The 13,596-nt window shown below is 37.9% G+C and overlaps 1 pseudogene; it reads right to left on the reverse strand.

The window, feature by feature from the left end:
• Positions 1-453: 453 nt before the first annotated feature.
• LOC132272632 (cytochrome P450 81Q32-like) overlaps positions 454-13,596 on the reverse strand; it is a 55,279-nt pseudogene continuing 42,136 nt past the window's right edge.

Raw genomic sequence — 13,596 nt, forward strand, 5'->3', positions numbered from 1 at the left:
TGCTTTAAAGGGTATTGACAAATCGACCAAAGAGACAATCCACGGGTTGGCTTAAGTGGGTACGTTCGAATTCTCTTTAATGCAAACAAATTCTTAAAGAGGGTGCGTGAGACTAGAAAAAGACAAAAGAAAAAATTGACCACAAAACATTTTACCCAACAGTATACAAGCCCCTTTTCCACCAATTTGTCAACACAAACTAACGGTTTCCTAACATCTTTGCTAGAATTATGGGGATTTTAGGGGAATAATTGGGGAGTGTATATGTTGAAGTAGAGTTGGTTCAAGGTCATGTTGATGTAGCTAAACTATTTTGTTTTAACAAGAAGTTATTTATTTCTGGTTTCTACCTAAATATGTGTATATATGTATTACAAGAATGGTGTGCAAATATGTATTACAAGAAAAGAGGAAATTTATTAACCAACATTTAGACCCAAAGAGGATGTTCGGTCATGATATTCGAGGTCTATAGATTGCTTCCAAGGGCTTGGCTTTTGGCATGGTGAGGCCTAAACCCTCTACCATATCAATCTCCTCCCCACCAACTCTCTCCCACTCAAATGACTGAATCAATGCCCCCAATGCTAATCCAATCACCCTGTTAGCCAGTACAGCTCCAGGACACCCTCGCCTTCCGCCACCGAAAGGCAGCAACTTGTACCCTTCACCATTCCAACCCTCGAACCTCTCCGGTATAAACCTTGTCGGCTCAACCCATAGCTTGGGGTCCCTGTGAATGGCCCATGCATTGATCATTAACATTGTACTGCGAGGCACGTCATAACCATGTACCTTACAATCGTTTGAGGCTTCGTGTGGTAGGAGAAATGGCGCAGGAGGATACAAACGAAGTGCTTCGTTGATTACATTGTGCAAGTAATTCAGCTTTGGCAATTCCTGTTCACCCAACAAGCAGCCTAGACCGACATTGGCATCTATCTCTGCTCTGGTTTTCTTCAATGCGTCTGGATGGTTAAGCAGAAGAGCCATTGCCCATTCCATGGTAGTTGATGAAGTCTCTGAACCTGCTATTAAGAATACCTACATATATATTTCTTGGCAATTAGTTTATTTCCAAAGTAGAAAAAATGTTAATTTTAACATAAGTTTGATGTAAGGATTCTCATTGGGATGATGTGATAATTGCATTTCTGAAAGAAAAAAATATTTAAGGAGTACATTTATACCGATTATGGGAGGTTGATCCTCAAAGTGATCTAGTCCTGTTAGAGGCAATATTGTGAGTGGTGTGTGTTTACTTGAATTTCGGGGAAAAAAAAAAAAAAAAAAAAGAGTCCATATCTAAAATTAAATACAATTTCAAATAATCAAGATCAAAGAATTACCAACATGATGCCTTCGATAACTTCATCAGTGTAGAATTCTGGATCCATTTCTTGCAGCATTAGCAAATTATCCACGACTGTCTTCTTTGCTGATCCATCACTATCACTTTCTCTGTTACCAATTAATAAAACTTGACGATGTTCTTCAACCAGCTTTTGCAAGAATTTGTCCATCTTTTCCATCAATCCCATCATCTTCTTCTCATAACCCTGAAAATCTATCCATTCCAAAAACGGTAAGAAATCTCCAATATTCGACACCTCGCTGAGGTCAAGGGTCCCTCTTATAACATCCCTGAACTGCTTTGCCTCCTCAACATCGATCTTCAACATAGTCTCCAAAATACCGCTTTCTCGCAATTATCATTGGCATGACATTGAAAGAAAGCTCTGTGAACTTCGATTTCAACTCCACCTTTCTTGCTCCACTAGCATAACTCTGCATGAGTTGACTCACCAGTGATTGAACCTGGTCTTGTCGGATGTTAGACGATGGTGCAAGACGAGCTGGTGACAACACCTCTAGAGTCATCACGCGCCGGAGGTTACGCCATAGATCTCCATAAGGGGCCACGACAACAGTTTCGAAGTTGTAATTGAAGTGTTTGCCTGTTACAATTAAAAATGATTGCAGAAAATCAAACTGCGCTTACAAATATGGCCACAGAGGCAAATAATCCTAAGATAGTCGAAAACTCCAACAAAGTACCAGAGAATATGACAGATCTATTTTCAAGATTCAACCAACTTTGGACTAGACCCAACCACACTATTGGATGTAACACTTATTTTATTCGAATACTCAAATAAAAGAAACACTTGAAAGTTTTTTCAAAACAGTATGTGCATGAATCGTGAATTTTTTTTAACTTGTGATGTGTTGTTGTTGTTGTTATGTCCAAGAATGCTCTTGTATAGACCCCTATAGAGAGCATAAAAAAAGAGTATTCAAATCTAAATAAACATGAAATCGGCAGATTCACAAACTCAAGCTCAGAAAAATATATGAATAGCAGATACATTATTTCTGTGTGTTATACGAACTATGCATCACATATTTTTAGATGAATGAAATCAATTTGCAAAAATTTGAAGGACAAGTGTGACAAATGTGAATATATGTACTTTGTTGTTGATGCACTTACAACAAAGGTGTAAGGTGCATATTCACATTTGTCACCCTACCCTGGAGCAGGAGCAGGAGCAGGAGCAGGAGTTTATGGGTTTGGTAAAGAGAGTATTGATGGTGAGAGGGAGTCTCGTGGAGTGATAAATGGTGTAAGGTTCGGGTTTCTGTCACCCTACCATGGAGCAGGAGTTTGCTCTGGCGTTTGGTATTCTCTTCCAATGAAATATCTCTATATGATGATAGTGGAATCTCCTTATCCGTGAACGTAGCCCGAATCTTGGGTGAACCATGTAAATCTCGTGTTTGTGTGTGGATTTCTTTATTGTTGGATCTCTTTCTTATTTTTTATGTTTCGTTGTGCGCAATACTTTTCTCACCTAAACTAGGTAAGCCCGATTTTTTTGGCTCTTTCGTGAGCAAAGGTGGTTTAGTCGAGTCGATCTGCTGTTTCACTTACCTGCACATAGTGAGTTAGATATTTCGACTCTTCATATGGTAGAAGAAGCTGGCCTAAAGGGCATGTTAAGAATTTTGTAATTCTAATATTGTGATTGGCAAATTTCGTAGTACAAAACTCACTCAATATAATTAAATGATTATATGTTTAGTGAGTGAAACAGAAATAGAATAGTTATGTGATTTGAGTGTGAAGATAAGATTTTGAAGATGACTACATCAAAAGGGCAAAAAGGTCCAAGACCTTCCATAAAGGGTAAATCAGTTAAAGAACTACTTGAAAGGAAAATAGTTCAGAGTTCTACTAACAAGGGCAGAATAGTCCAAGAACTTCTTCAAAGGGCAAAACAATTCAAGTTCTTCTACAAAGGGCAGATTAGTCCGCAGATCAACTTCGAAGGGCAAAGATGTAATTCTTCTCAAGTATAAGCTTCAAAAGTAAGAATTTGTATTGATTCCAATTTTCACCATTTTTTTTTCATTTTTTTATTTTTCGAGGGTATTTTCGTCCTTCCTCGTTTTGCATGTCGGACACCGTGGAGTGTGCCGGTTGTGTCCGAGAGTTGGTTGGGGTGTTTCATTGAGTTCAAGGCTATTTGAAATGCAAGGGTGGTCATTCTGGCATTTTTAATTTTCCGGGCCGGACGGTCTCGTATGGGACTCGCTACCGGAATTGTCGAGTACGGGGGCCTTAGTTGGGTCCATTGCATCATATTTATTTTATTTAATGTGTTTTAAGTAAATGTGTATTTATGTGTGTATGTCGTATAAATTAAAAACAAAAGAAAAGGAAAAATCAAAAATAAAAATTGAAGTGGGTCCCACCACCCCTTAAAGGGGTTAGAGACCACTTTTTGGTCTCTCATTTGCTCTCTTCTCTCGCATCTCTCTCCCTTCTCTTCTTGTTCTTGATTTTTTTTTCTTTTTTTTTTTTGGTTCCAAATTTCAATTCTTGATCTCTCTCTCAATATTTGGTATTTTTGAATGCCGTTTGTGGCAAACTGAAGCTCACGACAAATCTACGATTTGATCCGAGCAATTTCTAGTTTGGTGCACCTTGGAATTTCAAAATTTTGGGGCTAGGAATTGGGGATTTTTTCTTAATTGGAGGTAGGGGTTCCTAATCCATGAAATTCTTATTCCCTTGTGAATTTTTCTTAGTTAATTATAGCCAAGCATGCTTAATTTGAGATGATTGCCTCTAAAATGATTTAGTGGTTGTATATGAAGCTCAAGATTATGTGTATAAGTTGATTTGTGTGAAAGGCATGCTTAATTGTGATTAACTCTTGAATGATTTGTAAATCTATGTGAAATTCTATGTGTAGAGGATGTGTAAGTGGTTTGTGAAATTGTTGTGAGAAGCATGCTTATGTGGATTTGTTTTCATATATTTTGTGCTTAACATGCTAAAATTTTTATTTGCTTGGAAGCATGATACGTTGTTTGTGTTATTATAAAGCATGTTAGGTGGTTAAGCTTAAATAAAAAGCATGATATTGAATATTGACATGGCATGAGATGGCATGATACATTCATGCATAAGCATTAGGAAGGAATGGGAAAAAGATTTGAAAAGGAAAGAAAAAAATGATTTTTTTTGCAAATGTTTTGAAAAGTGTTTGCAAAAACCCGAACGCCAAAGAGGCGCCTAGTGGTCCGTAGTGTTAATGTAGTCTAGAAGGGAGTATGGTAAAGCTAACTAGGCCGGATGCGACGCCTTGAAGGTGCCTTATGGTCGTGGATGATTAGCCAACCCTCCATTCGTGACGCCGTGGAGGTGCCTTGGGTCAAATTACACTAACGGTTTAGATGTTGAAACAGAATGTTTCGGAAAATGGGGAGTGACATGAGCATGGCATTGCACTTCATTGGCCTACATGGCGTAATTGTGACTTAGACTGTTTGTTGTTGATATTATGGTTATCTTTCTCATCCGAGTTCTATGATCCCGTTTTCTTCACTCTATTCATTGTTTGGAATTCATGGGGTCACAAGAGGTGTGTCTCAAGCACCTCCTACTGAGCTTTATGCTCACCCCTTTATATTTAACATTTTCAGGGCATGGAAAGAAATGGCGGGCGACAATCCACCACAGCCTTAACTTGGACTAGAAGACTGTCTAATTTATTATATTTTGGCTTCTAAGCCTCATTTTACAAAGAATTGGCACAATATGTATTATTTTGTAATAACTAAAATGAACTGGTATTATTTTGAAATTGTCACCGAAGTGGAGTGACTATTCTTTTAGATACATATACATATATGTATATTTTGATGTATTTGGAGATGCAATTAAAAATAACCTTATTAAATCCTTTTTGGTGTATTTTTCTTGGAACGTGTTATGTATCAACCAAAATTTTTGTTATCAATATTGTTATTGTATTAGGTGTTGAAATGTATTTAAACATGTATGTGAGTGTAGTGGTGTGAGTGGTTGTGTATCAAAGTTGGTGTATCTCGGTTTCCTTCCAACAGTGTAATTCCCACACGTCAACCGGTATCTTAGCAGTGAGCATTTCCACTGTACAAGTCTTTAACCAGTGGACGTGTAGCCTTCCATACGTCGACCGGTATCCCGGCAGTGGGCTTTTCCACTATTCACGTCCCAAACCAGTTGACGTGTGATGTATACACGTTGACCAGTTCCTGTGTAGTAAACATTTGTGACTTATTTTCCCATTTTGCCTTTAACCCTCACTCAAGTGTATTGTTGCACATTATAAGGTCCAGTAAAATACAAAAATTATATTTTAACTATGGGAATGACTATATTGCCCCAGACTTTATCTTATTTATTATGTGATACAAGTAAATGACTATTTTGCCCTTTGAGTCTCAGACCATTAGAATTATGACAAATGACCATCTTGTCCTTGTTGGACTTTAATATACAAATTTAATGTGAAAGGACCATATTACCCTTGGACGATCTTGGGTCAGGTAGGGACCCATTTAATGATCCGAATCTAGTGGATTTGGGTCGTTACAAATTTGGTATCAGAGCATTAGGTTCGAAAACCTATGGACGACGGGTAGGGTTGACCTAAGAAGGACTTGAGTTGATTTAGATGCATTGCATGTTAAAGTGTTTATCGTTTTGAGAAGTACGCAAACTTGATTAGTTGCTTATGTGTTTACGGTTTTGAAAAGCATGCATACTTGCTTTTTGCTTATGTGATCACAGGTTAATGTGTTTAAAATAATGCGTACTATTACCATGATAATGATATAAAGCATGTTGATTTTGATATGATGACAAGTATGAGGAATATGGTGACGAAAAGTGGTAGGCACGGTGTGTGCAGTTCTAATTTAGATGTTAATATACAAGTAGTGAGCACGGTAAGTGCAAACGTGTTTGTATAGTATTGTGACGGTCATTTGGGCATGGTTTATGCAATCATTTTCTTGTGGGAGACGGGATGTTTAATTTTTTTAAATAAAGGGACACGATTGTATCATAGTATGGGGTACGGTATTTATATGTGTATGTGTTTATGTGCGTTTACACGGTCGAGCATGGGATAGTTGTGTGAGTTTTGACCTAAGTAGGCGAAGAGTTTGGTTGCTCCAGGATTACTTGGGTGCCGGTCCTTATCAAACAAATGGTTTGGACTTCTAGCTAGTGGATTGAGCTATTCGGTGTAGTTATTATGGTCTTCTTGTTACATTTTGTGCAGTGTTTAGAACACGACTGTGGAACGGGTTCGTACTTCATGGCACGATGGCTACATTGGGTGTGAGTTTTAAGCATCGGTGTATGGGTTCTTGTGACCGTGGAGGTCAGGTGTGTGGGATGGAGTTTTTGTGGGAGAAAGGTATGACCTTAGGGGGTTAGTTTTTATGGCTTAGGTCACAGTTTGGTGCAGAGGTTCTTTTCGAACCGGTTGTGGTAAGTGTGATAGGGGTTTCTTGAGTCATGAGTATAGTCTATGGGTTGTAGATGTGTGATTACGGGTGTTCTGGTACAGTACGAGAAGGCGTGTTGGTTCTGGCTATCATGGGGACTTATTGGACTCTATAGGTCTAGGATAACGTAGGCATTGATTGGAGTCATACTAGCGTTGGGTGATCGATTGTTTGATGTGATTCGGTCCGTGGGTTGTGAGAGTCTATTTTAGAGATTGGTTTGTCGAGGGGTGATCCTCATTTCGGAGAGTTACAGGGCATGTTGCTAGTAATTGACTCTCGGTGAGTTGACTACATAGCTCGGTTGATGAACGGGATTACGGGTTGTCACGGCTATCGAGAGAGTCTCAAGGTGAGGTATAGTGGTTAATCTTAGCTTTGTAGTGCAGGGTTGCACGATAGGGCAGGTTGTATGAGGTCGTTAAAGTGTTTGGTTGTTTGCGAATGAGATAATTGATGGTAGGTGCTTTGTTATCAAATGAACTGTGTATCCAATGGATTGTGTTTTTCTTTTTTTTGAATTGGAAGGTGTAGACTAGAGTTGAATTTTATGTTGTGTCTGGGATACGAGGAAGTAATACATGTTGTTTAAGAATCCAAAAAGATAGACAGATGATTAGAATGACTGCAATGAAGGTGATCTCGTAAGTCTAGTTGGTAGTCTCATTTGACTTTTGTCGGGGCTAAAGGTGTTTTGGGGAAACGATGAAGAGAAGAAACAGTGATGTTGAACCTAGGTTATGAAGTTTTCTTGTTTAGATGCATGAATCGCTTAGAAAGAGTGGTTTAAGTAGTCAGTTAGGCATTAATAATTGATTGCATCGTTGGTGGTTTCAAGGAGATAGTTAGGTGTTAAGCATTTTGGGTTTTGTGCTCATTTTTGTTTTGAGGATTTGTCGGCATGGCATTGTTATTTAGAGATTCTTTTCTAGTGGTAAAAAGTGGTCGTTATGGGGAATATCTAGAGTAATGCTTATTTTTCTGTAGTGATGGTATTATCTTAAGGATGTTTGAGGATGAATCACTTAGTAGTGGCTTGATGGTCCGATGGGACGATAGGTTTGAATTGTTGTTTGGAAAGAATGGTGGTAGAGGCGTTACGGTGTGGTGTTTAGTACTGATGAGTTTAATGGTTTCGAGTATGAACCGAGAATGGATTTGAAATTGTGAGTTATTTGTTGTGTGTTGACAGGTAGGAGATGGGGTTGTGCATCAGTCGAGGTAATGGTAGGCAGCTTAGTTTTTAGAGCCAGTAAGAGTGGTGTTGCCATATGAGCATCCTTTCTTTTGAAGAGTCAGTGGGTTGTTGTGACTTAGGTCATAGGTCTTGTGTGTTTAGTGATTGAGACAGTGTCACTTGGGAAGGCAGAGATAAAGTGGATGGTAAAGTATTATTTTATGGCGTAGAGGTTGTCAGTTGGGAGTAACTGATTCTAGGTAGAACGGGACGTAGTGTTCGAAAAGCTGTGATTATTTCTAGTGATAGTATGTCGTGAATGTTGTGCTCTTATCTGATTGGTTTTGGTTAGCATGGGTGTTGCGGGGTATCGTATGCGAGGGTTCTGTGTTGATAGTGTGTGACGGTCCATTATTGGTGAGGTCGTAGTCCCGTGTGTGTCTCCCGTTGGTTCTTTCCCTTGTGTGTAAGGAGTTCATTTCATCTCAGGTGAGATTGGGTGTCCACGATTGGACGATTGGTGAGTAACATGTGATAGGGTATCGGGTGGAATCAGGTATGAGTTGATAGTCTCTTGTAAGAGCGGGGTTCATTACCCTTTCTGTTTGTTTTAGTCCTGGCAAGGACGTAGTTTGTCGTATGTCGTGTCCTCCATATAGGAGTTGCGTGCGTCCGTGGATGGATAAACCTGTGTGTGGTTTGTTGCGCTATTAGAGTTTGTCGATGGAAGTCCTAGTTGGAGGGGTCGACTCACTTCCATAGAGGGAGGTGGAGTCTTTGGGTTTGGGTGGTCTTGACTAGTGGTGTGTGAGGTACGAGTTGTTGAATGGAGATTGTAAGTTTCCGAAGTCTTGTACTAGCGGTGATGGCTAGAGGATGTGTCATGAACTGGGAGTTCGAGGATGATTAAGTGATGGGATGTGTGTCATGCACTCGGATGTTACTATAGGCGTTTGATTCGAGCAGTGTCTTGAGGATAAGTGTTGATGTTACCTAAGAATTTTGTGATTAGAAAAAAGTGAATGTGTGATTCTATTGAGGAATAATAGGAATGATTGAGATTCTTAGTACTGGTATATGATTATATAGTTATTGAGGTTACGTATAGCGATGGGTGGATAATGAGTGGATCTCATGGTTGTTTTGTAGACTGTGTGAGACTGTGTTTGAGGTTTAGACCTAAGGACAGGAACGATGTCTGTGTTAAGGTCGGATTAAGGATGAGAATGGCCTAGCTAACCATTTCTCCTGAACCAATCCCTCTTTAGCATGATGTCGGGCCAAAGGTCAAGGATTATTTCAATTGTCAGGGATAAAGAGAGCACGGTATTGTGTGTTGTGTCGGCGTGATAGTGTGGATTCAGATGGTTTGTTTTGGATGACGAAGTGTATTAGGTTATACCAAGTGTCTGATGTAAAGTTTGCGATTCGATCATTTATTATTGAAGATTTTGTTTAAGGATTTGTGACTTGGGTACAAGATGATCTGTTTTATTGTTTTGGTGACACATGATTATGTAGTCATTAGGAGATTCATTGTCTACTCATCTTAAGGTTGTTTAGTATAATGATTGCTCAATGGTGCGGTTAGTGGTCGCTTGTACTGATATGTGATGGATAGGGTTCCTTGTCTGGGATTTTGTGTGTCCTTTAAAGGGATGAGTTGATATATGATGTTATCATATTCAGAAGTCTTATGACCGTTCTTCTTTCGACCCCAAAGCCTTGTGTAGCGGTGCAGAAGGGACCAGTATTGGTTTTAAGTTGAGTGTAGAATTCAATGGGTTTTGTGTATGATGTTGTGAATGTTGAGTACCCTCATAGGGTGGTGATCATTAGGTTTTCTGGCGGCAGAGTGTGGTTGCCTGTTGGCGCCTGTGTCAAAGGCAATATGGTTGTTAAGTTCTTAGTCTCGGGGTTTTGTGAGGTGTTCTCGGTAAGTGTGTGGCTGTGGTATCCTTCTTTTAAGGAGGATAGATTTCGAGGACAAAATCTCTTTAAGGAGGGTAGGTTGTAGTGATTCCAATTTTCACCATTTTTTTTCATTTTTGGAATTTTTTGAGGGTATTTTTTTCCTTCCTCATTTTGCGTGTCGGACACCGTGGAGTGTGCCGGTTGTGTCCGAGAGTTGGTTGGGGCGTTTCATTGAGTTCAGGGCTATTTGAAATGCAAGGGTGGCCATTCTGGCATTTTCAATTTTCCGAGCCAGACGGTCTCGTGTGGGACCCGCTACTGGAATTGTCCAGTACGGGGGCCTTAGTTGGGTCCATTGCATCATAATTATTTTATTTAATGTGTTTTAAGTAAATGTGTATTTATGTGTGTATGTGGTATAAAATGAAAACGAAAGAAAAGGAAAAATGAAAAGAAAAATGAAGTGGGAACCATCACCCCCTTAAAGGAGTTAGAGACCACTTTTTGGTCTCTCATTTGCTCTCTTCTCTCGCATCTCTCTCCCTTCTCTTCTTGTTCTTGATTTTTTTTCTTTTTTTTGGTTCCAAATTTCAATTCTTGATCTCTCTCTCAATATTTGGTATTTTTTAGTGCCGTTTGCGGCAAACTGAAGCTCACGACGAGATCTACGATTTGATCCGAGCAATTTCTAGTTTGGTGCACCTTGGAATTTCAAAATTTTGGGGCTAGGAATTGGGGATTTTTGCTTAATTGGAGGTAGGGATTCCTAATCCATGAAATTCTTGTTCCCTTGTGAATTTTTCTTTGTTAATTATAGCCAAGCATGCTTAATTTGAGATGATTGCCTCTAAAATGATCTAGTGGTTGTATATGAAGCTCAAGATTATGTGTATAAGTTGATTTGTGTGAAATGCATGCTTAATTGTGATTAACTCTTGAATGATTTGTATATCTATGTGAAATTCTATGTGTAGAGGACATATGTGTAAGTGGTTTGTGAAATTGTTGTGAGAAGCATGCTTATGTGGATTTGTTTTCATATATTTTGTGCTTAACATGCTAAAATTTTTATTTGCTTAGAAGTATGATACATTGTTTGTGTTATTATAAAGCATGTTAGGTGGTTAAGCTTAAATTAAAAGCATGATATTGAATATTGACATAGCATGAGATGGCATGATACATTCATGCATAAGCATTGGGAAGGAATGGGAAAAAGGTTTGAAAAGGAAAGAAAAAAATGATTTTTTTTGCAAATGTTTTGAAAAGTGTTTGCGAAAAGCCGGATGCCTAGGATGCGCCTTGTGGTCCGTGGTGTTAGTGTAGTCTAGAAGGGAGTATGGTAAAGCTAACTAGGCCGGATGCAGCACCTTGGAGGTGCCTTGTGGTAGTGGATAGTTAGCCAACCCTCCCTTCGTGGCGCCTTTGAGGTGCCTTGGGTCGGATTACACTAACGGTTTAGATGTTGAAATGGGAATGTTTGGGAAAATGGGGAGCGACATGAGCATGGCATTGCACTTCATTGCCCTACATGGCATAATTGTGACTTGGATTGTTTGTTGTTGATATTATGGTTATCTTTCTCCTCCGAGTTGGATGATCCCGTTTTCTTCACTCTATTCATTATTTGGAATTCATAGGGTCACAAGAGGTGTGTCTTAGGCACCTCCTACTGAGCTTTATGCTCACTCCTTTATATTTAACATTTTCAGGGCATGGAAAGAAGTGGCGGGCGACAATCCACCACAACCTTAACTTGGACTAGAAGACTGTCTAATTTATTATATTTTGGCTTCTAAGCCTCATTTTACAAAGAATTGGCACAATATGTATTATTTTGTAATAACTAAAACGAACTGGTATTATTTTGAAATTGTCACTGAAGTGGAGTGACTATTCTTTTGGATACATATACATATATGTATATTTTGACGTATTTGGAGATGTAATTAAAAATAACCTTATTAAATCCTTTTTGGTGTATTTTTCTTGGAACGAGTTATGTATCATCCAAAATTTTTGTTATCAATGTTGTTATTGTATTAGGTGTTGAAATATATTTAAACATGTACGTGAGTGTAGTGGTGTGAGTGGTTCTGTGTCAAAGTTGGTGTATCTCGGTTTCCTTCAGACAGTGGCATTTTGGGTGAGGATAACCCAACCAGTCAATGTAAAATCCCATACGTCAACCGGATGACCTGAACCAGTCGACGTGTAATTCCCACACGTCAACCGATATCTTAGCAGTGAGCATTTCCACTGTACAAGTCTTTAACCAGTCGACGTGTGGCCTTCCATACGTCGACCGCTATCCCGGCAATGGGCTTTTCCACTATTCACGTCCTAAACCAGTTGACGTGTGATGTATACACGTTGACCGGTTCCTGTGTAGTAAACATTTGTGACTTATTTTTCCCATTTTGCCCTTGACCACTCACTCAAGTATATTGTTGTAAAATACAAAAATTATATTTTAACCATGGGAATGACTATATTGCCCCGGACTTTATCTTATTTATTATGTAATACAAGTAAATGACTATTTTGCCCTTTGAGTCTCAGACCATTAGAATTGTGACAAATGACCATCTTGTCCTTGTTGGACTTTAATATACAAATTTAACGTGAAAGGACCATATTACCCTTGGACGATTTTGGGTCAGGTTGGGACCCATTTAATGATCCGAATCTAGTGGATTTGGGTCGTTACAGAATCACAATTGGATTTCATCTATCACCATTTAAGTACATGCATACACGTTATTCATGGCCATATGCTATTTGTTACATGGAAAATCCTATAGCATTTATTTTATTTGATTTATTTAATGGAAGACGATATTCACACTCCACTTTTCTCCAATTGCACTAAAGGAAATGACATTAAAGTCATTGAATTCATTAATGCACAATTCCTTAATTTATAATGTAATAACAACCCTTTATACAATTTTTTTTTTTCCTTTCTTTTTGTTTTTTTTCCGAAGGTCCTCTCAAAGAAAATAATTTATTCTATACTAATAATTTTATTTTTGGCAATCAAAAGGGATAATTTATTCCATAGTGACTTTTTTTTTTTTTTTTTTTTTTACACAATCGAAAGAAATATTTATTCAACAAAATTGACTTTTTGTCAAAAGAGGTAACTTTAGTTTTTGGTAATTTTTTATGGGTTGTGAAAAGAAATAATTTATTCGATAAAAATAACCTCTTTTTTTTTTTTTTTTTGGGTCTTATCAAAAGAGATAATTTATTCAATAAAGATTTTTTTGTTTTTTAATCAATCTTCCTTTTGTACTTTTTATTATTATTTTTTTTTGGGATCTTGACAACATAGATAATTTATTCAATAAATATATTTTTTTCTTCATGTCAAAAGAGATAATTTTTTAAAGGGTTACTTTTTATTTTTTTATCCGGCCAAAAGAGACAATTTATTCAACATAACAAATTTTTTTTTTTTTTTTTTTGGTACCCCTAAAAAAATTTTATTCAATTTTTATTTTGTTTTGTTTGTGTTGTCAAAAGATACTTAAAATATTAAAGATTAGAGTTAAGGGGAGAAAATAGGAAAGGGCAGTTGTGTCATTTAAAAAGTAATAATTATTTACTTGTAAAGGTAAGGTTAGAATTATCATTTCATTTAAAGATTA

The sequence above is a fragment of the Cornus florida genome, unplaced genomic scaffold, assembly GCF_030987335.1.
Source record: "Cornus florida cultivar Cherokee Brave unplaced genomic scaffold, ASM3098733v1 CherokeeBrave_3.0.0_Hap2_Chr09, whole genome shotgun sequence".
Lineage (NCBI taxonomy): Eukaryota > Viridiplantae > Streptophyta > Magnoliopsida > Cornales > Cornaceae > Cornus > Cornus florida.